At 37.7% G+C, this 26,479-nt stretch overlaps 1 pseudogene; it reads left to right on the top strand.

Moving 5' to 3' along the window:
- The window catches only part of LOC123246006, a 29,568-nt pseudogene extending 3,445 nt beyond the window's left edge, over positions 1-26,123 (top strand).
- The last annotated feature ends 356 nt before the right edge of the window (positions 26,124-26,479 follow it).

The raw sequence follows: 26,479 nt of genomic DNA, 5'->3' as shown, positions 1-26,479 counted from the left end.
AAAGCATTCTTTCCAGTGCTTCAGTTAGCTGTGAATAGAAAGGGCAGGTATGTTTTCAGGATGAATAAGGTTTGTCACAGAGAAGCAAAGGAACTTGTCAGTGGTCAAATAGAAATTCATAGTTGAGTGATAAGGTTAGGAGGCAGCTTCAAAATTTCAGTGAAACATGAAGCACATGAAAGAGATCAGGAAGAAAGATTTTTTTTTAAGAAAAAATTGAATTCAACATAATCCAAAAGGACATAGTTTGGGCTGCCTTGGGGGCATAATAGATTATCCCCAAGTGGAGGTTTCAAGAAGAAACTGGCTGATCTCTTGTCAGTTATATTGTAGTAAGGATTCAGAGGGATACTTGTTCCTCTGGGACTAGGGCTCTGCTTTGTTCTAGCCAGTCTTTTGGAGACTTGGAGTCTGAAACTCCAGCTATCATGGTGGGGCCTGCATTTTATACCTCTTTGGTATAACCTGAATCACCTGAATACTGGGGTCTCCATCAATTTCCATCCATTAGGTCCTCCCTGCTGCCATGCTCTAGGCCAATGGTTCCCAAACTTTTTTGGCCTACCGCCCCCTTTCCAGAAAAAAATATTACTTAGCGCCCCATGTCACATACTATCACCGCCCCCTTACAGTTATTCGCCACCCCCAAATTCACCTGTGGCCATCACTGCTCCCCTGGATCGCTGAAGTACCCACCAGGGGGTGGTGGCGCCCACTTTGGGAATCACTGCTCTAGGCCATCCTCTTGGGATACCCATATATTGGTGGGAAAAGTAATTTGAGGTAGTGAAAAGAACACCAAGTTTGAATTCCAGGACCCTGGGTTCAAATGTGGCTATGTTCCTTACTATATGACATTATATATATATATATATATGTATATGTATATGTATATGTATATGTATATGTATATATATGTATATGTATATATATATGTATATGTATATATATATACACACACATACAGTCATACATATATATATATACTATATGACTATATGACACTGAGTAAATCACTGAGTCTAACTTGATCTCAGTTTCTTCATGTTCAAATGAAGGGTTTGGACTAGATAATCTGGGAGGATTATGATCCTATAATAAATCTCCATGATATCTGATCTATTGGTTCAAATGTCCCCTTATTACCTATACGAGTTATATCTAGAGCTCTCCTAAATTACCTACCTATCTGGGGTAAGTCATCCTAACTCTATCCAATAGTAGAGAAGGAGTACCACACAGTGGGAAAGATGGAAGGTAAGAAACAGACATTTAGTAGAGAATTACTATGTACCAACACTGGAGATACAAATACAAGAGGGGAAAAAAGACAGTCATCCTCAAGGAGCTAAGGGAAGAAAATAATACATAAAAGAAAGCTGAAATGGAGTGGGGAAGATGGATGGAAAGTAAAGAACAGACCTGGGAAGGGAATGAAGGCAAACTGGCCTGGAACCCTCCAAAAATGGAGGCCTCAGGAGGAACTTACCAATGAGAAAAGGGAGTTGGGGATAAAGTAGTATCAAAAGTGGGATGCTGTTCCAACACAAGAAAACAGAGGCACTGAAAGAAGTTTCAGGATGAGCCAGCAGTAGGAGAGATATAATTCTGAAGTCCAGAAAGTCAGAAACAAGTCTAGACATGGAAAGGTCACTGGACTTTGAGTTAGAAGACCCTTGGTACATATCTGAGCTGTGACACTAGCTAAATGGCAACCTTTTTGAGGAGCGTCTTCCTCAGCTGTAAAATGGAGATAAGACTTGTTCTATTTACCTCACAGAACAGCTGTGAGGGAAAGAGTTTTATAAACCTGAAAACTCCCCACATATGTGAATGACTTGTATTAATAATAGATGAAATCCATGATAATATGCCCAGTTAGATAAAATCTCTCCTAAAAGATATTTTCAATTTCATTTCTCTGATTCCATGCATACAAAAGCAACCTGCTGAGAAGAAATTTAGTTTCCCATTTTATGACAGTATTGAGTGCAGTGGTATAATTTCTATGAGGAATATAAGTATTCCAGGTCCCTGAGAAAGCAAATCCTTNCCTTGCTATCACTAAACAATAATAGGGTAACAAATGATACATGGGAAAGGATGGAAACTATCATATGACATGCTTGACTGCTGGCACCCTACTAAAATAATTTCCTTGGCATATTCAATCCCCTAGCATGAGACCACTAAGAACTCAAGTGCAATGATTCAGCAGGTCCTGCTCTTCCAAAGGTCTCTACAGTTCTGAAAGGCAAACTGTTATTATCTCCTGGCATTTGGAATCACTTAATTTATCTGAACCGACATTTGTTAGTGTTGGCTAACACGGGTGGAGGAGCACTGGTCAAAGTCAGGAAGACCTTGGCTGGAATCTCTTCTCAGTTAGTTATCACTTGTATTTTTCTGATCCAATCTCTAAGTCACTCTTTCAATCTCAGTTTCCTCAGTCATAAAGGGGACACAGTAATATTTCATTTTGTTCAGTCATTTTTCAGTTGTGTCTGATTCTTTGGGGTCTAATTTGACAAAGATATTAGAATCATTTGCCATTTCCTTAACCAGCCAATTTTACAGATAAGGAAACTGAGGCAAACAGGGTTAAGTGACTTGCCTAGGGTCATACAACTAGTAAGTTTCTGGGGCTAAATTTGAACTCACAAAGGTGAGTTTTCCTGATCAGCGAGGATAGAGGTATCATTGTATATACTCAAAAGCATTCTTTCCAGTGCTTCAGTTAGCTGTGAATAGAAAGGGCAGGTATATTTTCAGGATGAATAAGGTTTGTCACAGAGAAGCAAAGGAACTTGTCAGTGGTCAAATAGAAATTCATAGTTGAGTGATAAGGTTAGGAGGCAGCTTCAAAATTTCAGTGAAACATGAAGCACATGAAAGAGATCAGGAAGAAAGATTTTTTTTAAGAAAAAATTGAATTCAACATAATCCAAAAGGACATAGTTTGGGCTGCCTTGGGGGCATAATAGATTATCCCCAAGTGGAGGTTTCAAGAAGAAACTGGCTGATCTCTTGTCAGTTATATTGTAGTAAGGATTCAGAGGGATACTTTTTCCTCTGGGACTAGGGCTCTGCTTTGTTCTAGCCAGTCTTTTGGAGACTTGGAGTCTGAAACTCCAGCTATCATGGTGGGGCCTGCATTTTATACCTCTTTGGTATAACCTGAATCACCTGAATACTGGGGTCTCCATCAATTTCCATCCATTAGGTCCTCCCTGCTGCCATGCTCTAGGCCAATGGTTCCCAAACTTTTTTGGCCTACCGCCCCCTTTCCAGAAAAAAATATTACTTAGCGCCCCATGTCACATACTATCACCGCCCCCTTACAGTTATTCGCCACCCCCAAATTCACCTGTGGCCATCACTGCTCCCCTGGATCGCTGAAGTACCCACCAGGGGGTGGTGGCGCCCACTTTGGGAATCACTGCTCTAGGCCATCCTCTTGGGATACCCAAGTAATTTGAGGTAGTGAAAAAAACACCAAGTTTGAATTCCAGGACCCTGGGTTCAAATGTGGCTATGTTCCTTACTATATGACATTATATATATATATATATGTATATGTATATGTATATGTATATGTATATATATGTATATGTATATATATATGTATATGTATATATATATACACACACATACAGTCATACATATATATATATACTATATGACTATATGACACTGAGTAAATCACTGAGTCTAACTTGATCTCAGTTTCTTCATGTTCAAATGAAGGGTTTGGACTAGATAATCTGGGAGGATTATGATCCTATAATAAATCTCCATGATATCTGATCTATTGGTTCAAATGTCCCCTTATTACCTATACGAGTTATATCTAGAGCTCTCCTAAATTACCTACCTATCTGGGGTAAGTCATCCTAACTCTATCCAATAGTAGAGAAGGAGTACCACACAGTGGGAAAGATGGAAGGTAAGAAACAGACATTTAGTAGAGAATTACTATGTACCAACACTGGAGATACAAATACAAGAGGGGAAAAAAGACAGTCATCCTCAAGGAGCTAAGGGAAGAAAATAATACATAAAAGAAAGCTGAAATGGAGTGGGGAAGATGGATGGAAAGTAAAGAACAGACCTGGGAAGGGAATGAAGGCAAACTGGCCTGGAACCCTCCAAAAATGGAGGCCTCAGGAGGAACTTACCAATGAGAAAAGGGAGTTGGGGATAAAGTAGTATCAAAAGTGGGATGCTGTTCCAACACAAGAAAACAGAGGCACTGAAAGAAGTTTCAGGATGAGCCAGCAGTAGGAGAGATATAATTCTGAAGTCCAGAAAGTCAGAAACAAGTCTAGACATGGAAAGGTCACTGGACTTTGAGTTAGAAGACCCTTGGTACATATCTGAGCTGTGACACTAGCTAAATGGCAACCTTTTTGAGGAGCGTCTTCCTCAGCTGTAAAATGGAGATAAGACTTGTTCTATTTACCTCACAGAACAGCTGTGAGGGAAAGAGTTTTATAAACCTGAAAACTCCCCACATATGTGAATGACTTGTATTAATAATAGATGAAATCCATGATAATATGCCCAGTTAGATAAAATCTCTCCTAAAAGATATTTTCAATTTCATTTCTCTGATTCCATGCATACAAAAGCAACCTGCTGAGAAGAAATTTAGTTTCCCATTTTATGACAGTATTGAGTGCAGTGGTATAATTTCTATGAGGAATATAAGTATTCCAGGTCCCTGAGAAAGCAAATCCTTCCTGGCATTTTCACTCATTAACCATTCTCTTTGAGTTTGGTCATTGTGAATCAATGCCTCAGGGCGGGACAACAATTAGGATAGTAACTGGATGTGGGATTTTATTAGTACAATGAACCCCCAGATGAGAAAACTTCCTCTACCAGTGCAGGTTGGCACATTCTCTATAATGTTTTTAGAATACTTTCTAGGGCTAAACATGGCATTCTTTGACTGGTGAAGCTGGGGTTGTCAAATCTCTTAAGCTAGACAGTTCTGAAGACTCAAAGACTCTAACTTTTAGATGATTTCCTAGTCTGTAACTGGTAGAAGGAGTTTCCACACCAGAAGTTCTCTATACCTATGAAATCACAGATACACTGAAAAAAAGAATTAGACCAACTATATACCTACCAATTATCTATCTATTGATTTTCTATATGCCCATATGGATAGATGTATCTATCTACTGATTATGTATATGTGAACAAATAGATGTATAGATGCATGTATATGTAGGTATCTACCTATTATCTATCTGCTAATTAATTTATCAACATAGGCATCTATGTATGCTTATCTAATGATTATCTGTCTATATTTTATGCCTAAATCAATTTTACACTCTTCATTGGACTCATTTTCATTTAAAATAACATCATGACTAATTTGGCATTTTTGTCTTCTTGTTCTTCTCTTCAGTCATCATTTCCCTCTTCCTTTTTATAGTTTATTCCATTTCTAGCACATATTCTTCCCCTCAGCTAATTTCCTACTGCTTTGTCTAGTTTGCTATTAAGAAGGAACTAACCACTTTAATGGACTACAGAATGAGAAAGTGCTAGACCCTATATATGCTGCCTTTCAGATGAATATTTTATTATTTAGGGCTAATGGTAGAACACACACATACTTATACACACAAGCCTTTCTAATAGCTATGCTTCTTATTAAAAGAAATTAATTTAAAACAGACACTTGCCTCACAACAGGTCAGAGCTACAATGTCCTTGTGCAGCAAGTATATTAAAATGGTTTTTTCCCCTTAAGAGGTAGTAATTCATGGCTATGCATCATGACTGTTCATCTTAAGTTCATTAAACAGGATTTCCAAATAGAGAAGAGATAAAGGTCATTCCAGTGATGAACAAGGCTCCAGTTGTCATCAGGTTGAGATTTTCTGAAAAATTGTAGTGCTTATGTGGAAATTATCACCATATAAGTTTTGTCTTAACACAAAAAATAAATTTTCTACCTGGGATCCTCCATCTGTGAAATTGGCCTAACATTTGCCATATCTCTATGAATTCAAAATTAATGAGCAATGCCAGATTCTCATTGTCTCCTATAAAGTGCCTCTCTTCTCTAGGTGGGCAGCACCCTACCACTTCAAAGAGGATTAGCGGATACTTGGGGAGTTCCTGCCAGATTTAAAAGCCTCTTTGTAGTTATAGTGCCAGCTGAAGTTATTTTTAATAGCTCAATAAGTTCAGTAAATGACTCTAGTCAGATTGGGTGAGATCAGGGTCAAATTTTCTGCATGACGGAAGAGGGAAGAACTAACAATGATCTCATTTGCTCTGAGCTCTGCTTGATGTGATGGGTGAAAAAAAAATTGAATGAAAGAGGAAAAATATATCTGTGAATCAGAAAACAGAAACTCACACTGTAAAATTCAAAACTGGAAATAAAATAAATCCCTATCAGAAAAGTTAGTCATCTTTCTACTTGTTTTGGAGACAGACAAATGGACAAATTCATAGACATTCTATTTGGTTTTCACAAGAGTTTGGGAGGTGGGAGGTGGAAAGAGGATATGCAGGGGAGGGAAGCCCTTAGTAAATAACTAAGACTCATACTCCCTTCACTATTCATCACTTGCAGTACAGGTTTATAAATTTGAACAACCATTGCCTGGTGCTTCTAATGACATTTTAATGGTTCTTCCTTCAGACAGTTTTGTTTTGAACAGTGGGAGAGTATAAAGATTTGGACAATGCCAATCCAGTAATGTAGGCAGATTGTATTCTGCTCAGTATGAAATGAACAGCAGATCATTCCTCTGCAGTGCTGGAGCTGCAGGAAATTTGGTCTAGCCTTCTTTAACATGGACCCTCTCATTAATTAAGTCATTAGTGGAGTCCAACCAGTAGACTTCGAAGGCCCTGACATTCATTATAGAAAGCAAAGACATCAAAATGGAAGAATTGTCTCTCGGGAAATTGGAGAGGCAAGAGGAGGCTTACAGCAGATCAATTATATCAATAATGATAATGATGATAGCCATTGCTGACATTTAGAAAGTATTTTAAGGTTTTTGAGTCTTTTAGGATCATAAGTTTCAGGCTGAAAGGAAGTTTAGAGGTCATCTAATTGAACCCTCTCCTTTTAAAGATGAAGAAAACTAAGACCGAATTTGCATGTCTTGCCCAAAGTCATACAGGTAGTACATGGCAGAGCTGGGATTTGAAACCATGACTTTTAACCTCTAAACTCATTACTTTTCCCACTGCACTTTATACATTACACCTCTGCATCATTTGGGCCTCATAGCACTCTTGTTGTATTATTTTACATTTACATTTACATTGTGCCCCATTTTACAGATGAAAAAACTGAAATTAAAGCCACACAGGTGGAAGGAATTTTAACTCAGGTCTCCAAATCTGGAATCCTTTCCACGATATCACCCTACTCATAACTAACAATATACACTATCTTGTTGCTTGAAGGTTGGCCAGGGAAACCCAAAGTAACCAGAATGGCATATTCTGAATAAAGTTAACTAGGATGGTTCATGGCGGGTCTTAAGTTAATAGATGACATTTACATAGGACTTTAAGGTTTGCAAGGTAATATGTGCATATATGTGTATGCATCACATTCACATATATGTGTGTATCTACATACAGACATAGAAAGATTATATGTAATATTTATATATATATACATAAAATATCATTTGATCTTCCTGTGAGAGGATTATTATTATTTTTCCGATTTTACAGATGGGAAAACTGAGGCCTTTTCTCCTAACGCAGAGTCACATCTCTAGTGTGTTATTGGAAATTTTGGGGTCTCTGAATAACATTTCCCATGAGCCCATTGGCTTTCTGTCTTATGTGATGATGTAGACAATTACATAATGACATAGATAGGAGGATAAAATTGGGGGGCTGGACTTGCACTTTCTCTTTGCACTTTATCCACCATGGAGGTGGCAGGCAAGGCAAGCAATTTTTAAACTGACTTACTTTATGAAACCATGGCACATGGTTATTTTTCTTTTCTTTTCTTTTTTGCTTTTGCTTTTCTTTTGTTTTGTTTTGTTTTTAAACCCTTACCTTCCATTTTGGAGTCAATACTGTATATTGGCTCCAAAGCAGAAGAGTGGTAAGGGCTAGGCAATGGGGGTCAAGTGACTTGCCCAGGGTCACACAGCTAGGAAGTGTCTGAGGCCAGATTTGAACCCAGGATGTCCCCTCTCTGAGCCTGGCTCTCAATCCTCTGAGCCACCCAGCTACCCCGTGGTTTCATTTTTCAAATGGCTACTAATAAATCTATAAAACCCATACTATTTTCAAATCTATATTCATTTTATTTTTTACACTAGGGAAGGGAATATTAAAGAGGATAAACCTTTCTATACCACCTTATATCTGCCACGTGCTTCACAAATATTATTTCATTTGATCCTCACAACCTTGCAAGATAAGTTCTATTATTCTTTTATTTTACAGTTGAGGAAACTGAAGCAAATAGAAGTTAAGTGACTTATCCAAGTTCCCCCAGCTAAGAAGGGTCCAAAGCAGGGTTCAATCTCAGATCTTCCTGATTCCAAGTCCCCCACTCTCTCTAGCACTTTCCCACCCATCTGACTTCCATACGGGTCAAGGGATCAATGCTTTATAGCTGGAAAGAAACTCATCCAAGAGCCTCTTTTTTGGGTGGGAAAATTAAAACATGTAGCGAGTTAGGTAAAGAATGAGAATGAGAACAGAATGAGAAGCAAGACTTGAATTTAGGGGCTCCCATTGCCAATCCAACACTCTCCCCACTCAGACAAGGCTGCATGTCAATATCACACATAATTAATTAGGGTGGGCGTGGCCAGATAAGTTGCCTCAGAAGCTGACCATGAAGGTAGACCATGGGGAGAGGAGACCAGATCGATGAAGATGAAATGGGTGATCCAAGAGGCTCAAAACACTAGAAGCTAAAGCCTTTGGATTTTCTTTCCAAGGATATGTTTTCACAACATTTTATCTTCACAGTAATGATAACTGATTTACAACAAAGAGAAACATGGTAGTGGTGGTGGTGGTGGTGGTGGAGGGGAGCACAAAGAAGAATCTCCCTGTAAAAAGAAGAGTTATCTAATTTTCATTTGCATAATAATTAAATTTGCATTTTTCTCTAAGGGCTATATACCACCACAGGGAATAACAAATTCATAGTTGACATGTCTCATGTTGTCACAGTTTGGAGGGAACAATTTATTCAGGCAGTTTTTACCTTTACCCAAGACAATTTCCTTACGCATGAGATAGTACCTAATATCACAGCATGGATTCAACAATTCATATCACATGTTAAATTAGATATGCTCATAAGTTCATCTCAGCAAGCACATCATAATTTGCTTATACTGCCCTGGAATTTGTTAAAGCTTATAGCTGTTCTTTGTTTTAATAACTATTCAAATGCATTAAAAATGTATTTAGGGGCAATGTCTGTGTGTGACTCCTAAAAACAACATCCACAGCAGGCAAGAAGAATTAGCAAAGCTGATGATTAGAATAACAAGATCATAGATTAAAGCAAAGAGGGAAAATAGAGGTCATCTATTTCAATCATTATTTTACATGTGAAGGAGCAACTTCTATCTCATATAAATAATCTATGTATATCTGACGTCTGTATATAATACACATATAATAGATATTATATGAAATATTATATGATGTTGTTCCCACATATGCAAATGTACATATGTATGTATATGTGTGGACATAACCACAGAAAAACTGGGTTCAGATCCTGTTTCAAATACATACTAGCTACATGATACTAGATTACAATTTCTATCTTATATGTATGTCATAATGTATATAATTCACATATAATTTATCTAAGTTATATAATATATGCAATATAATAATGTAATATTATGTCTGCATGTATGTATAGATACACACACATATACTCCTGAACAACTGCCACCTTAACTTAGAAAAATGTTTCCTTTCCATCCTCACTATTTGTCACAGAGACACAGTACCCTATTTAAACATCAGTTGTCATAGATGATGATTTATCTATTTTATGAGTATGGATTAATGTTTGTCTGAGTAGCATTGATAGTTGGTCAAGAGATAGCCAGGGGTGTCAATGAATAGAGCACTGGGTCTAGAGTCAAGAAGAGCTAAGTTCAAATCTGGATTTAGACACTTATTAGCTTTGTGACTCTGGATAAATCACATAAACTTGTCTGCCTCAGTTTCCTCAATTATATAATGGAGATCATATTACTTCCCAGATTTGTTGTGATGATAAAATGAGATCATATTTGTAAAGAACTGTGCAAACTTTAAAGTATTATATAAATGTTTGTTATTATTATTGTTATATGAATCAAGGTATATTATGGGGAGGGATTCATAGGTCCACAGATTTAGATCTGACTGGGACCTTAGAGACTATTAAGAGATTTGCCCAGTGTTACATAACAAGTAAATGTCGGAGACAAGATTTGAACCCAATTCTTCTGGATTCCTGGCTCTGAATCATCTTATCTGCTAGGTGTGAAGAGATCCAATGAGTCTATGGGAGAGAATGAGCAGAGGCTCTGTACAGTGAGCCCTGAAGAGAAAGACTATGTGTGAGATTCTAGATCCTAGTTTCTTCTCCATAAACCAAGTGTGATCCACTGCTAAGATTAACTTAGGGGTGTCTTTATATTAGGTACTTTAATCTTATGCATAAGGAAAATGTCCTGGATTAAGGTAAAAATGACCATGTTAGCCTTGGCAGGCTTAAGATTGTGTACATTTCTTCTGTGTAACAAAACTCAGTAACTGCCTATTCTTGTGCTTGTGTATTGATAGATGTGTACATATATATGCACGTATCGTATTGCCTGGGTACACATGCATAAACACACAGATACAGAGTTGAAGGAAAAACATCCTTTCCAATAGAGCTTCCATCTAGTAAGAGTATAAGAAAACTGCATAGACAGTAGAAGGGTGGTGAAATAAAGAGGACTATAGGAGTGAGAGGAAAAGTCATTATGAATCATGTAAGGCACCTTTGGGGAGCCACCTTTTGTATTTATTGGGTCATAAAGTAAAATGAACAAATTTAGATCATAAAGTCAATGTAAGCATCTGAAGGTGTTTTCTCGACTCTGGCAAAGCAGGGGGTTCAGGATGGGGAGAAGGAGTTTGGAGAGTAATCTGGATATATTATAGAGAGGAAGGTAAAAGAAGAGTCCATGTATATATGTGTCTGAGTATATGCAAACATATACATAAACATGTATATGTGTGATATGTAAGTTAACATATATTATATATATATATAAATATATNAGCTATATTCATTTTATTTTTTACACTAGGGAAGGGAATATTAAAGAGGATAAACCTTTCTATACCACCTTATATCTGCCACGTGCTTCACAAATATTATTTCATTTGATCCTCACAACCTTGCAAGATAAGTTCTATTATTCTTTTATTTTACAGTTGAGGAAACTGAATTAAATAGAAGTTAAGTGACTTATCCAAGTTCCCCCAGCTAAGAAGGGTCCAAAGCAGGGTTCAATCTCAGATCTTCCTGATTCCAAGTCCCCCACTCTCTCTAGCACTTTCCCACCCATCTGACTTCCATACGGGTCAAGGGATCAATGCTTTATAGCTGGAAAGAAACTCATCCAAGAGCCTCTTTTTTGGGTGGGAAAATTAAAACATGTAGCGAGTTAGGTAAAGAATGAGAATGAGAACAGAATGAGAAGCAAGACTTGAATTTAGGGGCTCCCATTGCCAATCCAACACTCTCCCCACTCAGACAAGGCTGCATGTCAATATCACACATAATTAATTAGGGTGGGCGTGGCCAGATAAGTTGCCTCAGAAGCTGACCATGAAGGTAGACCATGGGGAGAGGAGACCAGATCGATGAAGATGAAATGGGTGATCCAAGAGGCTCAAAACACTAGAAGCTAAAGCCTTTGGATTTTCTTTCCAAGGATATGTTTTCACAACATTTTATCTTCACAGTAATGATAACTGATTTACAACAAAGAGAAACATGGTAGTGGTGGTGGTGGTGGTGGTGGAGGGGAGCACAAAGAAGAATCTCCCTGTAAAAAGAAGAGTTATCTAATTTTCATTTGCATAATAATTAAATTTGCATTTTTCTCTAAGGGCTATATACCACCACAGGGAATAACAAATTCATAGTTGACATGTCTCATGTTGTCACAGTTTGGAGGGAACAATTTATTCAGGCAGTTTTTACCTTTACCCAAGACAATTTCCTTACGCATGAGATAGTACCTAATATCACAGCATGGATTCAACAATTCATATCACATGTTAAATTAGATATGCTCATAAGTTCATCTCAGCAAGCACATCATAATTTGCTTATACTGCCCTGGAATTTGTTAAAGCTTATAGCTGTTCTTTGTTTTAATAACTATTCAAATGCATTAAAAATGTATTTAGGGGCAATGTCTGTGTGTGACTCCTAAAAACAACATCCACAGCAGGCAAGAAGAATTAGCAAAGCTGATGATTAGAATAACAAGATCATAGATTAAAGCAAAGAGGGAAAATAGAGGTCATCTATTTCAATCATTATTTTACATGTGAAGGAGCAACTTCTATCTCATATAAATAATCTATGTATATCTGACGTCTGTATATAATACACATATAATAGATATTATATGAAATATTATATGATGTTGTTCCCACATATGCAAATGTACATATGTATGTATATGTGTGGACATAACCACAGAAAAACTGGGTTCAGATCCTGTTTCAAATACATACTAGCTACATGATACTAGATTACAATTTCTATCTTATATGTATGTCATAATGTATATAATTCACATATAATTTATCTAAGTTATATAATATATGCAATATAATAATGTAATATTATGTCTGCATGTATGTATAGATACACACACATATACTCCTGAACAACTGCCACCTTAACTTAGAAAAATGTTTCCTTTCCATCCTCACTATTTGTCACAGAGACACAGTACCCTATTTAAAAATCAGTTGTCATAGATGATGATTTATCTATTTTATGAGTATGGATTAATGTTTGTCTGAGTAGCATTGATAGTTGGTCAAGAGATAGCCAGGGGTGTCAATGAATAGAGCACTGGGTCTAGAGTCAAGAAGAGCTAAGTTCAAATCTGGATTTAGACACTTATTAGCTTTGTGACTCTGGATAAATCACATAAACTTGTCTGCCTCAGTTTCCTCAATTATATAATGGAGATCATATTACTTCCCAGATTTGTTGTGATGATAAAATGAGATCATATTTGTAAAGAACTGTGCAAACTTTAAAGTATTATATAAATGTTTGTTATTATTATTGTTATATGAATCAAGGTATATTATGGGGAGGGATTCATAGGTCCACAGATTTAGATCTGACTGGGACCTTAGAGACTATTAAGAGATTTGCCCAGTGTTACATAACAAGTAAATGTCGGAGACAAGATTTGAACCCAATTCTTCTGGATTCCTGGCTCTGAATCATCTTATCTGCTAGGTGTGAAGAGATCCAATGAGTCTATGGGAGAGAATGAGCAGAGGCTCTGTACAGTGAGCCCTGAAGAGAAAGACTATGTGTGAGATTCTAGATCCTAGTTTCTTCTCCATAAACCAAGTGTGATCCACTGCTAAGATTAACTTAGGGGTGTCTTTATATTAGGTACTTTAATCTTATGCATAAGGAAAATGTCCTGGATTAAGGTAAAAATGACCATGTTAGCCTTGGCAGGCTTAAGATTGTGTACATTTCTTCTGTGTAACAAAACTCAGTAACTGCCTATTCTTGTGCTTGTGTATTGATAGATGTGTACATATATATGCACGTATCGTATTGCCTGGGTACACATGCATAAACACACAGATACAGAGTTGAAGGAAAAACATCCTTTCCAATAGAGCTTCCATCTAGTAAGAGTATAAGAAAACTGCATAGACAGTAGAAGGGTGGTGAAATAAAGAGGACTATAGGAGTGAGAGGAAAAGTCATTATGAATCATGTAAGGCACCTTTGGGGAGCCACCTTTTGTATTTATTGGGTCATAAAGTAAAATGAACAAATTTAGATCATAAAGTCAATGTAAGCATCTGAAGGTGTTTTCTCGACTCTGGCAAAGCAGGGGGTTCAGGATGGGGAGAAGGAGTTTGGAGAGTAATCTGGATATATTATAGAGAGGAAGGTAAAAGAAGAGTCCATGTATATATGTGTCTGAGTATATGCAAACATATACATAAACATGTATATGTGTGATATGTAAGTTAACATATATTATATATATATATATATATATATATATATACAGAAAGAAAAACTGGATTCAAATCCTGTTTCAAACACATTCAAGCTATATGATACTAACAAATTCTATTATATATATCATATGAATATATAATACACATGTAACATATGCATGTTATATAATAAAACAGTATTATATGTAACAATATAATATTGTGTCTATACATAAAAATAATTGTATGTGTATACACCCACAGAAAAGCTAGGTTCAAATCCCATTTCAAACACTAGCTATACAATACTAACAACTTCTATCATATATATCATATGACTATATAATATACATGTAATATATACATATTATATAACAAAACATTATCATAGGTAACATAATATAATATTGTATCTATACATTAAAATAGTCGTGTGTATACACTAAACTAGGTTCAAATCCCATTTCGAACACTTTCTAGCTGTGTGGTACTAAATAAGTGATTTACTTTCTATCATGTATATCACATATTTGTGATACACACATGGTATACATATGAAACATGTGTTGTATAATAAAACATTATATGGAATCTAATATAGTATTTATACACAAGTATATACATGTGTACCCTCAGAAGAACTAGGTTCAAATCTTATTTAAAATGCTTACTAGCTATGTGATATTGAATAAGTCACCTACTTTCTATCACGTGTGCATGATTCACATAATATCTGTATGTTATATTAAAATATATGCAATGTAATCTATAATATTGTATCTATATGCATATATGTACTCCTATGTGGATACAGATGTACAAGTATACACACGCATTCTTGAACAATTGTCAGCTCAACTTACAAAAATGTTCCCTTTCCATCCTCACTACTCATTACATTCAGGTGCTTCACTCAAGTATAATCAGGAACTGCAATCAATTAAGCATTCTCCTTACTTGCCCTGGAAAGATGCTTTTACTTCCAATGGTATTTCCTCATTCTGGCAGACTGTACTTTCCTCAAAAAACCCTGAGAGGGCAGCATTATATGTTTCATTTTTCCCATTTTACAGATGAGGAAACTGAAACTCAGAGGTTTGTGCACTATCATACCTAATCAGGTGCCAGAGGTGGGATTTTAATCTGGGACTGGACTACTGCCTCCAAGATCAGAGTTCCTTCCATTACATCATAACTTAAAGGTAATAAAAATATGTCACAGGGCAGCTGGGTAGTTCAGTGAATAGAATGTCAGGCTGGGAGATGAGTGGTACTGGATTCAAATCTGGCCTCAGACACTTCTTAGCTGGATGACCCTGGGCAAGTCACTTAAACCCCATTGCCTAGCCCTTATGACTCTTCTGCCTTGGAACTGATACATACATAGTATTGATTCTAAGATAAAAGGTCAGAGTCTTAATTTTTTTAAATACTATGTAGCATTTATTTATTGTTTTAAGATTAGCAAAACATTTTAATGTCATTGAGGTGTTATTTTTTTCATAGATGAAGAAACTGAGGTTAAATGACTTGCCCAGTTTCATCAGACTAATAAGTGTCTGAGGTAAGATCAGAACTCATCTCCCTGACACCATGTTCAGAGCTCTATTCTCTACACCCCCTAGCATGAATTCTTTTCACTCACATCCTAAAAAAAAAAAACAAAAAAAAAACACCTTTGCTAGCAATTCATTGTGGCTCTTCAATTCACTTCACTTGACCCTGTAAAAAGGGATGCATCATCGTGGAAGTGACCTTAACTTCTGTAGAAAAGAAATAAATTTTCCTTTTCTTGATATCTCCTGCCAGCTTGTTCACATCTCTGACAGCTGCTCAAAACCAACCCCTCTCCAGCTCACAGCAGGCTCTCATTTAGAACAATTAACCCACCCAAGCTTTGTTGAAGGAGGCTGCAGATTCTCTGATTTGGTGGACAGCAACACAAGCTAAAACATGCTATTTCTGGGGTGCCAGACAGAGGAGGTAGTTTTCTGTTTTGGCCACATCTGGTGAGGAACAGCATCAGGAATTTTGTGTCAGGCTTGATGAGGCACAGCTGTTAAAAATGCAGGCAAACACCATCCTTCTGACTTCTCAAGGCTCCCCCTCCAACAGCCTCTTCCTGGTGTCTCCTAGGACCAAGCCTTCACCTTGAAAGGTTCCTCAGACAAGCTAGATCAGGGGTCAGAAACCTTTTTGGCCACGAGAGCCATAAACGCCACATTTTTTTAAAATGTAATTTCATGAGAGCCATACAGTGCTCACAGTGCGGCTCCTGTAACAGTGCCTGAAAAAAATTGACTTTATGGCTCCTACAGAAAGAGCCATATCTGGCCCTCAAAAGAGCCAGATATGGCTCGAGAGCCATACGTTGCCGACCCCTGGACTAGATGATCAGCCACAGAAAAGACCTCCCTCTGCTTCAGTGAAAACCTATCCCGACAGGGTGATGTTATTGGTAGTCTCTGGGAAGGAATATTCCCTAGAAGGAAGCAGAGGCCAGGGCATTTGGAAGTCAACTCAATACAATAAATATTTATGCACACACATCAGGAAGGTGGATCCTAGAGAAGATGGAGTTGAAATAAGAAACACCCTTCCCATTGGAACTTCCGTTCTAATAAGAATTTAAGAAACATGCATAGATAGGACTAATAATATAAGCATAGTAGAGGGATGACAAATCAAAGAGCTCTGTAAGAGTGAAGGGGGGGAGGGAATCATGTCTATTCATAGAAGGCACCTGGAAAGACATTTCTTTTGGAATCAATGAACTATTTAGACCACAAAGTCAAATTAAACATCTGAAGGTAGATTTTCTAGACATTATGGCAGGGTATATGGAGTGGAGTAGGAGTTTGGGGAATAGTCTAGCCTTAGTTATAGAGAGGTAGAGAAAAGAAGAGCCCTTATAAAATTAGACATGGTACAGAGGCCCAGAATTAAAAATCAAGTTCTACTGGTCTTGTTGCCTTCCTGGTTCAACAGGAGAAATGTCACCTAGAGCACAATTAAGGAGTATTTTTCTTCTTCATGACACAGATTATTACCCTAACAGGATCATCTCTTATATTCTCTATTTTGCTGGGTTTCTGAGTTGATTGATGCCAACTGATCCCAGTCCTACCCACAGTTAATGCTAGTCCAGGTCCTAGGTTTTTACTGCCAAGAAAGATGTGTTTCTTTCCAGGAAGACTGCTATGTTTCTCAGCCCTTAGAGAATGTTTTCCAATCTCATTTCTAAAGGTAAATCTGGTTTCGAGAAGGCACTTCTCTACCTGACCCTCTAAAGAATCCTTCCAGAGATTTGAGGGGATCCTACAAATATCTTGAAGCTACAATCACCTTAACCTCCATGAAGGTTTTAAAGGCTCCTTTCACATGTTACCCATCCATATAGGGCAGGGATCTGAGCTATAAAGCTGGAAAGGACCTCCAGCCATCCATCCTCCTTTTACAAATGAATAAGCCAAGCTCTAATGAATTTAAATTAATTTCCCAAGATCAGACAAATATGAAACATCAGAGGTCATATTTGATGCCAGGTTCTCTGACTCCAGAGTATCTATTTCCACTGTACTTTTGGTTCCCTGTATGAAAAAAAAAAAGATATCCTATTTGATCTCCAGAGATTTCTTCCATGGGCTTATGTCAAATTCCACTGCTGTATAACAGAAAGGAATTAATGGGGGAAGCTAGACAGCACAGTGGATAGAGCACCAGGCTTGGAGTTGGGAAGGCCTGGGTTCAAATATGATCTTAGTTTTATGAACCTGGACAAGTCACTTAATACCAATTCCCTACCCCTTGCTGCTCTTCTATCTTAGATTTCAAACTAAAACAAAGGGTAAGGGCTTAAAATAGGGAGCAAGAGAAAATTAATGCCTGCTGGGCCATGACTTTTCAAGATTAGAACGAGGGAGCCCAATTGCAGGGGGAGGACAGATAGTAACAGATACAAGGATATGAGCAGAGATGGTACATGATGAATGTTATATTGAATCTCTGGGAGCTTGAAGTTCACCTTTGATTGACAAATAAGTCAGTTGGATGGAATGTTCCCAGGGAAGTCATGCGAAAGGCAGGAGGAGGGCAGTTGAGAACCCTGAGCAGAAGTTCTGGGTCTTTGACCTGTGCTGAGGCTGGAGTTCGGTGGATCCTGGTCTTGGAGTGAGAGGGTGCAAACATCTCTCTGCAAACTCTTCTTGTACTTGAGATACCGTTCCAACCTGTACCTGACCACCACCTTGGTGTCTACTGCCCCTAGATATTAGGAATTACATCATCTAGATATCTAGGTTTCCCAGGGCCCAGGAGGGATCCGGGAAGTGGGCAGGAGACGAAGAAGAGGGTGGAAAGGATGGACATAACTCAACTGTAAGGCTGAAGATCTATTGAAGAAGAAGCTAAAGATGTCCCAGCAGTTTACCTACTCTGGTTTAGTCCTGGCCAGGCTAAACCAGAGGGAAGCTACATTGATTCTTCATCTGCTAGTATTTGAGATTTCATTAGTAACCATTAGAATAGGGTCTCCTATACCACAATCCTTTACCCATATCCTTCTTGTTTAATATAAAGTTTAAAATACCTTCCTAAAGCAGTTTCAAATCTTGTTTTGGGAAGGGAGAAATTGCAGTCAGAATACAAGGCGTTATCCTTGCTAAAGAGCCCAAATCAACATATCAATTAACCCAGGTGGGTCCTGAAGGGATATACCTCTTAGACCTGAAGGATCCTGCCTGGGCAACTGTTATAAGGGAGAAGGGTCATCTTATTCTCTCTGTACATCAATTTACCATCTCAAATAGATCAAGAGACCTCCAATAATTATAACATGAATGGTCAGCCAAAGTCTAGAGGGAACAACATAAAAAGATCAGGACAGAATCCTGTCATTATAAGTATAGGAAACTTCAGAAAGTCATGAAGGAAAGTACCATTTGTTGCTTGACACTACTTGTCTCTCTGAAATTCCCTTTCGAATTTCCTTCTATTCAGCCATCATGTATTACATTTCACTGTGTACAAGACAGAAGCCAGAAAAACCTGGATTCAGGTTCTACCTCTGACATAATGCTAGCCAGGCAAGTCACAACTTCTCAGAGCTCTAGATACCTTCCTAGATAAATTGATGTCCAGCTTTTGGAGTAAGTTCCCTAAACTTAGGAAATTACAGTTATGTATAATAAACAGTGATGGAAATGTTGGGAGAGATAAAGGGGAAAAAAGTGATCTCTGCCCTAACAGAGTTTATACTCTACTGGTGAAATATGACCTTGACACAGATAAATAAGTGTAAGACCATTTGAAGAGGGAAACAACCCTGAAAACAGGAGGATATGGGAAAACTTCACATGGATAGTAAAACCTAAGCTAAAGATGCTTTTGTAAATGGTACAGAGCATGCCATCTGAGCCCTCTCCTGCATCTCAACAAGACTTTGTTGAGATCTGGGGAACCTAACTACTTCAGATATTCCTGTTCCTACCTTATGTTGATTTCCATGGTTCCAGCTGTTATCAGCTTTTCCAGATTTTACCATCCTATTTCAACAACCATCTGATCTGGCAACTTCCCTCAGCACCTGTAGCCTCCTCACCCTGGAATATCCAACCATCCATCAATCCATCCATCTTAGTGGCCTTCTCATCCTGGACCATTCATCAGCCATAATGGTTTCATCTAATTAATGAGTTCCTTCCTGGGCTTCCATTTTGGGGAAAGACCAAGACAGATCAAACTTCCTTCCCTTCTTGGATTCTAACTTTCTGAATTTTGCCATCATGTTCCAAATCCCTTCTCCCCACCCCACCCCCATTTTAAGCTTTCTTTTGTGTGTTGTCTTCTGTTCCACATTCAGGACAATCTGTTGTCTAACTCTTGAGAGTTTTCTCTGACTATTCTCCAAGCAAGGAATGCTCTCCCTCCTTATCTCCACTTCTAAGCTTCCTTTGCTTCCTTCAGATATAAGCTAAAGGCCATCTTCTCTTCCCAATCTTTCTTAATTCTAGTATCTTCTTTTCTGAGACTACCTATAATTTACCATATATATATGTATGTATTTTCATATGTAATTATTTGGTATGTAGTTGTTTGCATATTTACCTTCATTAGCCTAGGAGTTCCTCAAGGGCAAGGGTATTCATCTTTCTATGTATTCCCTGTGGTTAGCACTATGCTTGGCACATAGCAAGTCCTTGCTGCCTGTCTGTCTAAATGGCCTTAACTAGGGGTGTGCTGGAGCCAGATTGAACCAGCCTCTTGAATTTTCAGTAGAAGCATTTATACCTTGCAAATCAACACCTGCTACAAACCAGGGTTTGATTTATTGTTTTGTTGGTTTTCTAGATATAAGAAAGTAGTGGATAAAATGCTAATGATACAAATTAAGTTTTAAAGTGCATACTGTTTTCCCTCCCTAGGGCTGCTTGTTAAACATTTACAATATGCCCCTCCCATTAACCCATCCTTCTCTAATCTGGTCAAGTTATTACATTGTTGATGTTTAGCCTGTTCAGTTGTGTTCAACTCTCCATGATGCCATTTAGGGGTTTTCATGGCAAAGATACTAGAGGTGCTTTGCCATTTCATTTTCTAGCTCATTTTACAGAAGAGGAAACTGAGGCAAACAGAATTAAGTGACTTTCCCAGTCTCTAGGAAGAGTCTAAGGCCAGATTGGACAGCTCTCTAACCTGGCACTGAATGAATTATTTTATTACTCAGTTGTTATAACTTTTCTTTACATTTATTTGGTGAAGTTTGGATATTTTACCTCCTATTTTAGACTATTGGGATCCTATTTTTAGAACAAATGAAAGTCATCTAACGTAGCTCCCTCCTCATATGGAAGAAAAAACTAAGGCAAGAGCTTAGGAGCTTTTGCCCAAGGTCACCCGGGTAGAAGGAGGCAGGGCTAGAATTCAAATTCAAGTCAGTGTTCTTTACATTGTACCACACTGCTTCCCTAATATCTAGGCCCATTTCCTCCACTTAGATACCATGAGATGAATGGTTATTGGCATGAGATGCCACATGGCATAGAGCAGTGATGGGCAAACTTTTTAAAGAAGGTACCAAAGGAAAAGTAATGCTCATCTGTCAGTCTGTTTCTAAGGCAACTCTTTCAAAGTTTAATTATATTATATCCTACTCATTGTATTTGTTAGATTAGGAATAATGTAATGCAACCGGATAGAATATTTCAGGGGGCTGCATCCAGCCCGCTGGCCATAGTTTGCCCATCACTGGCATAGAGTATTGGACCTGGAGTTAAGAATAGCTATATTCAAATGCTTCCTCTAATATTAGTTTTATGATCATAAGCAAGAATCTTGCTTCATCTGCTAATGGAAATGATAGTATCTACTTCAAAGGATTGTCATGCCATTCAAATGTCATTGCCATCATCATCAAAATAGCATTTATAGTACTTTAAGGTTTGTAAGATATTTTGCAAATATGACCTCAGTCGATTCCTCATAAAAACTCTGGTATTATTATTAATTATAATATTTTTATATTACATAATTATTATTCCCATTTTATAGATGAGGAAACTGAAGTAGATGGAGATTAATGACTTGCTCAAGGTCACACAGCTAGTAAGAATCAGTCTGAATTGGAACTCAGGTCTTCCTGATTCCAGGTCCAATGTGCCACCTAGCTACCTTTTATAGAAGAGACTTTTCAAACTTTAAAGCCCTTATACAAATGTCAGTGATAATGATCTCCTTTTTAGAATGGCATCCCTATATGTACCCTATGAGAGAGGCCACTGTAGAATGAACTCCTCTGTCAGTTCAGAGATCAAGCTCTGGTTTTACCTTCCACTAAATTCCCGTTCCCAGACTGAGAGACTTTTTCAGCTTCTCATTTATCTGCAGAGATGAAAATGTCATCAAGTCAATCAATAATAGGGCTCTGCCTAGTCTATTGTTTGATGACTCATCCTCAGATCTAATCCAGTTCTCATTTTCAATACTCCCCACCTCCATCCTATCATTATAAGTCAACAATATCTGGGAATTTATATAATCACACCCTGAGCTCCAGGGAAGGAATTATTTTTCATCTTTGTCTTTATAGCCCTGGGAAGTAGCACAGCGACTTTCATCTGCCTAGTCATTTAATAAATGATTGTTACATTGGATTGAAAGGAGATGGACAAGCAGCACACAGGATAAGAAGGGCAGGTGAGTTGTAATCTTCATTGCAGGGGTATACCTGCTGATGAGATCCTGGATCCCTGGAAATGGTAACATATAAGTAAATGCCAACAATTCAAATAATTTCCACTGGTTATAAAGTAGCATTTAACTTTCTACTAATTAACCAAGACAAAATGTTGGAAGTAATAACAATGGTAATAATCATTAAAATTTATATAGCCCTTTAAGGTTTATGAAGTAGTTTCCTTGTAACAAATTATTATTCTTATTTTTGGACAAGAAAATGGAAATTTAGAGTATATATGACTTGTATGGGAGCAGAGGTCACCTAACCCTAAATAATCTAGCACTCTTTGGACTTAGAGGTATTAGTGTATAAAACTTGGGAGATAATGCCATAGAATTGTTCCTTGAGCAGACTATATCCAGATTAAGGTGTTCAGTGTTGGATGCCATATTTTAAAAAGGAAATGATAAAGAAAGGTAGCATGAAGAGGATAACTAAGATGGTGAAGAACCTCTCAACCATGCTACTTGAAGATCTATTGAAGAAACAGGGGGTGTTTAGCTAAGAGAAAAACCACCAATGGCCCCTCCCTCTGAATGGGTGATTCCTTCCAGGACTTCTAGTTGTAAGAGGATGCTAGAAGGAATTGGGGAGGGTGAGAATGACAGCTATCCTAATATTTCAAGGAGGTGAGGTAATCAAATCAGATGAGATCAAATGGAATAATATGCATAAAGAGCTTTCCAAATTTTAAATATAGAAATAGAAATGAAAACTATCAAGAATTGGTTGCCTTAGGGATGGTTTCTTTAAATAAACAGATTCTCTCTCAGACCTGGGTTCTAAAAATTTGTTTATTTACATGCATATATACATACAGACATATACACACATATGTAATAACTATTTCATTATAATTGGTTTCATTTGTAATTTTATATTTCTTTTTTACATTTAAAAATACTATTTTTAGAAAGTATTCATAGAGGATGGAGTACTAAACTCCTCCCAATGCCTTCCTTTAGAGAGGACTGAAAAGGGACTTTAGCTCACTCTGATGCTCCTCTTGGTTTCAACTCCAACAAACAAGATCCTCCCACACTAGGTACCCCTTAGTTTTTCCCCATTCCCCTTTTCCTGCCTCCTCTCTCCTTCCATTCTAAATAAATAAAAAATAAGAGGGAGACAATGAGTACATATTGTGTGTGTGTGTGTGTGTGTGCGTGTGTGTAAAATATTAAAATAAATTGATTAGGGGCAGCTAAATGGCTCAGTGGATATAGAGTCAGGCCTACAGATGTAAGAACCTGGGTTCAAAGCTAGCCTAATGCTTCCTAGCTATGTGACCCTGGGCAAGTTACTTAATTCCCCCAATTGCCTAGTTCTTATCATTTTGCCTTGCAATAGATACTTAGTATTGATTCTAAGATAGAAGGTAAGAGAAAAAATATGAATAAAAATAAATATGTAGAAATTAATCAAGGACAAGGTAGTATATTATAATTTTTCCTTATATGCAAGTCCTTTAAAGGATAGATATAGAGGACCCAGGCTCACTGCCAGAGATAACTGACTGCTCTTGGAGGCTGCTTGACTGTGTCTCCAGACATCCTCATTCTTCAGATTATCCCCTAAACTTATCAAACCCAACCCTGATCCTCATGACTGACCATTCCTTCCACAGATTCACAGAGAAGCTGATGCCTTGAACTATCTCACTCTACTGGTTCCTTATCTTCTCACCCAATTCAGGGGATGTGTAAGCCTCTGGCCACAAAGCAGGAATCAGTCTTTGATTATCAAAAAGGAAATTCTTTCATTCTGCATTCTATAATAGATAGCACAAGGCCCTGCTGTTCTGAATAGGTGCCAGCAAAATAATGAGATGCCAGGCCCACTCCCTCCACTAACCTTTGCTTTCTATTATCCACAAAGCTGAAAAGTCCTATTATCCCTAATCTTCAAGGAGATGTGAATTCTGGTTTTTTCCTCCTTTTTAATCCTCATGATCTCCTCATCATGAAACATTTTTCTCATCAATTTGAATTTAAATCAGCTTTTTGGATTCATTTTTTCTGAATCTATGGTTACAGTAACATTTTTCATCCAACATTCCCCTAAGTATCTTGCCACGGAGAACTTCTAAAACAATAAGCATGAAGATTTACCTGCTTAGTCACATTGCTGTCAGAATTTAACATTTGTCACACAGTGGTTCCTCTATTTGCTCCTCCATAATCTCAATAGTTTCCTAACAAGCATTCAACACACAAGAGTCCTGGAAATCCATTTCTTTATGCTCACCCTGAGATTTGGTGCAGATTAGTCTGAGTGGTTCTCATGATTGATCTGCTAATGCCAAGTCTACAGTATCTAATTTAGCTCAATTATACCAGGCAAATATGCCCAGGGCCCACAATATACTGACCCAAAGGAAATAAGGCAGAGGGCCTGCCTGGATGAAAGAAAAATTAAAAAGCTAATAAATGAGATCTCTGTTCCACCTTTGTTATGTCAGATTTTCATGGAAATTTGTGCCTTGGGAAGCAACTCAGTCTATTAACTGATAAACACTTGTTTACCAATTCTAGTGATATAAAAGTCCTTAACATTTTGTGGCTAAGTCATAGGAGATGGGAAGTAGACTTTTAAAATTGGATTAAGAGCCAATGGAGCCTATTGATGTCTAGGTTCGGTGGAGTTGTGTAGTTTATACCCTTTAGCTTCTTTAAATACGTAATTTGATATAATGTAGGAGTGTTGGACTTGGAGTCAAAGTACCTAGGTTCCTTCCTCCTCTCTCTCTACCTCTTAGAATCCTTACTTCTTCTTAAGACTTGGAGCAAGCATACTTTATTTTTTTTAATTATTTTAGGGCCCTCCAGCTCCCTCCCTCACCCTCCCATGCTCCCACTCCCTGCCTGCCTGCACACTGGTTTCTAGTGTGGAAACTGCCTGAGTCCAAGAATGCGCAGCTTGCAGAGAAGCCTGCCAGGCAAAAAAGGGGACTCAAGAACCTTCTGAGTTTTGGACTCCATCCGAAAAAACTTGGTTATAGTTGGTGATGGTACATGTGGAAAAACATGCTTGCTGATTGTATTTAGCAAAGACCAGTTCTCTGACGTTTATGTGCCCACAGTGTTTGAAAATTATGTAGCCGATATTGAAGTGTATAGAAAACAGGTAGTAGTGTTGACTTTGTGGGACACAGCTGGTGAAGAAGATCATGATCACCTTAGACCTCTTTCCTACCCCGATACTGATGTTATACTTATGTTTTTCTATCAATAGCCCTGACATCCCGGAGAAGTAGACCCCAGAGGTGAAGCATTTCTGTCCCAAAGTGCCCATTATCCTGGTTGAGAACAAGAAGGATCTTCGAAATGATGAGCACACAAGGCAGGAACTGGCCAAGATGAAGAAGGAGCCAGTGAAAGCTGAAGAAGGCAGAGAGATAGTGAATCAAATTGGTGCATTTGGGTATATGGAGTGTTTAACAAAGACCAAAGACAGTGTGAGTGATGTTTTTGAAATGGCCATAAGAGTGGCTTTGCAAGCCAGGGGGAAAGAAAAAAATCCAGGTGACTCACCTTGTAAACACAATGGAAAAGCGAAATCTGTTATGTCCAGCCTTTGGCATTGTAATGAAATCAATTTTGAGATGTTCAAAAGTTGTGTAAGCTAAAGTATGTCTACCAAAAGCTTTTCTGCAAAAAATATGCTGGTCATATACTTCGCAGGTTGGACAGGCTACACATACATTAGAGGCAATGTTAGTTATGCCAGGGGCTATCCATATCTTTTTCAAAGAGTCTACAATGCCTTGGATTCCAAAATGACTGTTTTTATGGATAGATTGACAAATTTGGTGATAAAAAGTTCTAGGGAGTATTGGTTTTCCTTTGGGTGCCACACATATAACATTAACCTGTTCAGCCTTGAAGTTTTGTTTCCATTTTTAACCTCTTTTTCATTATATAAAAGGGATAAATCTGAGTCATTAATAATTTCCAAATTTAAGATAAATTCAGGGCCTTCTAT

This window comes from Gracilinanus agilis, chromosome 4, assembly GCF_016433145.1.
Source record: "Gracilinanus agilis isolate LMUSP501 chromosome 4, AgileGrace, whole genome shotgun sequence".
Taxonomy (NCBI): domain Eukaryota; kingdom Metazoa; phylum Chordata; class Mammalia; order Didelphimorphia; family Didelphidae; genus Gracilinanus; species Gracilinanus agilis.
This window is presented reverse-complemented; position numbering and strand designations above follow the sequence as displayed.